The sequence below is a fragment of the Penaeus japonicus genome, unplaced genomic scaffold (genome assembly GCF_977035675.1).
Source record: "Penaeus japonicus unplaced genomic scaffold, GWHDUDI00000001_assembly GWHDUDI00000010, whole genome shotgun sequence".
Taxonomy (NCBI): domain Eukaryota; kingdom Metazoa; phylum Arthropoda; class Malacostraca; order Decapoda; family Penaeidae; genus Penaeus; species Penaeus japonicus.
The window spans coordinates 18,564,584-18,569,583 of record NW_028234412.1 but is presented as its reverse complement, the minus strand read 5'-3'; the positions used below and the strand labels follow the sequence as shown (position 1 = coordinate 18,569,583).

The window sequence follows — 5,000 nt, the reverse complement described above, 5'->3', positions numbered from 1 at the left end:
TTGAAATATCTTTTGTTAGTGCTACCTAAGATTGTAGTTTCTCATATGAATTTGTTGTTTGGACAGTGACATTAATCCGAAACATGTTAACTTTGGAACGGTTGGTAGACCTGAAGCAGCTGACACAGTGTGCTACGCTTTTGCGTCATAGAATACCGCCTTCCTGACATGAACACGACATTGACACAACACGTCGATTCCTTCCTGATATCATCAACGAAGGAAGAGATTGATATAAGAGACGTGGCATTGAATTTGTCTCCAGCAATATTCAACAGGTCTAGAACTCATCAGCAGCTTTCAGCGATAGAAAATAAAAGCTCTATAGAGGTGATATGGCCACGACACGCAGAAAACGTCCTAGAATACGGCTGCAGGTCTCAAGCCAAAGGTCCAATGGTTGGGAAGGGAAGCATTGCCCTGTAAACGCCTGGTAAGAGAACAGAAATGAGGGGGATTTGAGAAAGCTATTAGGTTCAGACCGGTTAGAGCTTTCCACACGGTACATGCCGTTAATGACCTATCTGTTGCCGCGACAGATAATTCCTAATAATCAGTCCCACAAGAAACCAGATGCCCTCAAAAGTTGCAAGATTAGTGTAGTGCCCCCAGTAGCTTGATGGCTGTTAAGGATAGGGCTGTTGGAAATTCATTGCTCTTGATTGGTTGTCACTTTTATGAATTATATATTTGTTTAAATTAATAGAAACTTTGTCTCGTTTTCAGGTAAGCAAAATAATACTGACTATGGCATTACCACGTCACTCATTGGAAAAAATCTAAAAAGTACCTTGGATACAATAAATCTCTTCCAGTGACTTCCGTAAATATAGACTCTTATAGGTAAACCTATATATTCACAGTACATCATTAGTATACAGTGGTTCTATGAACTGTCCCATGTTCCCAAGAGAGAGGAAGGAATAGAGAGGGATGTGGTTCAAGGAGAAACGCTGGTGACTGCTCCAGAGTCTTGCAGTCAGCATTCGTCTTCTGTACGACTATGGAGGAATAACGAACTGTGTAACATTTGTAATCAATTGCTATAGTAGACGAGCTTATATGTATTTCAATTTTCGATTTCTAAGGACATTAGTCTTGTATGCCTGAAATAATAGTGCTAGAATGGAGCCTCCTCACTCCTCGCCTTCATTATTTCCCTTGCATATATTTATTTTCCACACTGATGTTTTTACTATCTCTCTTTCTCTATGGCTCTCTTGCTTTCTCCCACCCACCCGCACACGTTAGTTTAGCGTATTATTTACAAAACAGATAATGAATAGGCTTCAGTTGTAAATGACAAGTTTATGAATTTGTAATACATGGTTAACATATTTATCATTCTTTCGAAAGTACTAATGGCTTAAAGTAATTATTTTGTTTTTTATTTTGTTCCCAGTTTTTAGATTCATATGTAAAGCAAGCTTGATTTTATTCTGCACATCCCCTGATTTGAATAAATACAAACGATCTATAATTGCCCCTCTACAGCCTGGTATTTTCACTCTTTATTAAAGTACCACATTCTCTCTATCTCTCTCTCTCTCTCTCTCTCTCTCTCTCTCTCTCTCTCTCTCTCTCTATATATATATATATATATATATATATATATATATATATATATATATATATATATATATATGTAAGAGTAGTGTATCTGTTGCAACATCCTATAAGTGATGGTGAATGCGCTAGATGAGACATAACACAAGAATTAAAGGTAGGCGATCATGAAACATGTATCACGTCAATCAAATATCAATGTATCCTAACTCAAAATATATAACATTATATACAACAATAAGGACACGAAATATACGCAACAGAGAAAACTAAACCTACAACAAAACTGAATTATAAATATAAAAAAAACACTAAGGGAAACACTTGACACTGTATAGTATACCAAATATAATTAACAAGGCTCTAGACACAAATTTACCTGTATCTCGAAGGGCAGAGAGCACTGAGACTCCACCCACGAGGGGGGAGTCGAAGGATGAGAATGACCTCGACAAGAAGTCTAAGCTGAATCTATTTTCATCTAGGAAAATCCTATCTGAGGACAATAGAGTTTTAAAGCGAGATACCGATTCGGATATACTTAGTCATTTCCGAGGGGCTTGGTTGATCTCGCTCATTGGTCGAGGCACGGCTCGACTTGACTTTCATTAGCCAAACGGATAACGGTCAAAGTTCTGGGATGGATCCAGGCTCGTCCGGATGTCCTGCAAGGCGGCTTCGTTAATCTGTAGGGGGTTATTAAGAGACAGTTCCTTTAACAGATTAAAGGAACTCACATGGCAAGTTATTGTACATTAAAATGTTTGTAATCATCCATTTTATAATTGCTTTTATATTCATTCTGCAACTGCGTTCATATACAAATAATTAACTTGATAATATATATATATATATATATATATATATATATATATATATATATATATATATATACATACATACATACATACATATACATATATACATATATGTGTGTGCATGTTTGTATGTATGTATACATGTAACCTATCAAGTTTAGTAAACACTGAAAATGAATTTTGAATCTAAAATGAATTTTTAACCAGTGCAACCACCAGCATATATTGTTTTGGAACCCTGAGGTAGGTGTAGCTTGGCTGGCTTCAAAATGTATTCGTTATAGTACGTTCTAATTGTTTCTTTTGTTTTTTAGTCTATCTAGAACATGAATTACTAACAATTATGGATCAATACAAAATGGAAATTCACGTATTTAACGGATGATTTCAAAACGTTGTGATCTGCCTCCATATAGATCTATTTAAAACGAGTGCTTATTTATTTTTGTAGCTCCTTTCTGAATTAATGATTTTAAAGAAAATGCAAACAGTTATATCTAGCATTTTTATTTGTAAATACGTCCTCCGCTTCGCTCTTTCACTGCTGTGAACTTTGACCCTATTTATATTACGGCCTTTCGCTACTCAACCTTCCCCACTGTCTATAACTGCGCCTAAGAAATGTGACATCCCTAAGGATGGAGCCAATGGCAACATGGTTCCTCTACCAGGAATCACATCTAACATGTACTGCCTCCTGGGTAGAGACTCAAGATAAAGCAAAGCAAGCTCTTCCCCAGAAAGATTAACAAAGGTCAGTTCTAGATTCAGCACTCAGGAAGCCAAAGTCAAAATAGAGAAATTTGGTTTTAGATAGCATCCTACCATCCTTGCACCCAGGGCAGTACCGGCACTTCCCCCAGCACCTAATAATTGAAATTCAAACACTGCAAATCTTTAATAGCTCTTATGTCCCGGACAATACTAATTAAAAATATATTGAAATCTGCTATTAGATAATACACTGACGGCCTTTCAAGTTGTTCAAAGCACATTAAAGAGCTGACTCCCTCGGTTCCCCAGGCTGTGGGCGTAGGTCTGGCTAAAAAGGGGATAATGTCTGGCCTGAGTATAATCCATAGTAAAATATGGTTTTAGCAACCTCTAGGCGACAAAGTGTCTTTCTCTCTCCCATTTAATTATCAGTACCTTCTTCTAGTTTATCATCAATAAGTTACTCATTAATTTAAGACCTGACTCTATGTTTGCATTTATCATAGCCAAATAACCAAAATATGATTACACTACGTTATAACAGCTTCCTACCAGGAACTGCTAACACAGTTGAGCTCTTCTACAACACCCACACTGGTAAATCAAAGCAACTAGAGTGAGACCTGGCCAACAACGAGCCTTCAATGCCACAGCTTTAGCGCTCCTCTCACCTGTTGTTCGGTCTGACATTCAGCAATCTATTTTTTTATGCAAATCTAAGGGGTTGCTCGTGCTTGGCGGCTCAGGTTGCCGAACCATACTGTCGTCGCTAAATGAAGCCAAATGTCGATGGCATGCTCCTACTTAGTTTCTTCAGAAAAAGGTTCACTTAGCCAAAGCCAATTACAGTACCTTCTCTAAAACAGGCTAAATTCACTTCTCTAAAACAGGCAGTGCCTGTCAACAGTATCAACTATCCAACATTGTTGAACTTGGTTGTTCCATTGTTTATGTGCTATGTAGGAAAAGAACACCTCCCAAGTTCAAATCTACACTTTCCATCTTGGGATCAACTTTCACAATATGGTCACTGTTCAAGAGAACGACCCTTAACTCCTTCACCAGCCTTTAATAGGAGGCTGTCACTTTTGGTGACAATGGCCGAACAATACTCTATGACGGAAGCACTGGCCACTCAAACCCCTCATTCCAAAGCAGTTGTGACATAAAAAAGGATTCAGTCTCAACCATAGGCTGTCTGTGGTATACTCACCCTCGTTATTGAAGAGCACTCATGAATACTGCTAGGAGTATTGAAACCACCATTTGGAGGAGAAAGAACCAACATAGCACATAGTGGTGCCGAGAGAGCAAGGGACGAGACAATAGTATGGTGGCAGGGTCTTCGGAACCTCGCCCTAGGTGGTCTAGGCTAGGTAGAGAGGATACTTCTACAGTCATGGCAGGCGGACTGCCAGTCCTGTCAACATGGTACCCTTGGATGCAAGGAAAAAGCATATTGCCTTAGCATAGACTGCCTCAAGGATTGGATCTCGACTGACTGACTGAAGCCCGACTATCTAGATGATATTACCCTATCCGGCTGCCTAGGAGACTCAGTTTTTAACCATTCAAATCTCAAGCCAGGGCCTTTACACTATGCTCCCGCCTAACTTTCCATTTTTTTCTGACAGATTTTGAGCAACCCATGTTATAATTTTTATTTGATATTAAACCATGTTTGTGCACATATATAGGGTTATCCAAGCAAAATATACCAGAATTAATTCAACCACAACTGTGTATCGCTCGACCATACAAGGCTACTGAAACTGCAGCATAGTCTACTACTAGTACTTTCACAGGGGAACTCATTTCTCTAAATTACTGCAACGAACAAATAACTTTAACTCGACACTTATACGTTTTCTTTTTTATTGTTTATCATTGTTATTTTATTCA

At 38.3% G+C, this 5,000-nt stretch overlaps 1 protein-coding gene across 38 annotated transcripts in view; it reads left to right on the top strand.

The window, feature by feature from the left end:
• The window catches only part of AMPdeam (AMP deaminase), a 111,057-nt gene that overhangs the window by 29,613 nt on the left and 76,444 nt on the right, over positions 1–5,000 (top strand). The gene's annotated exons all lie outside the window — the stretch shown is intronic.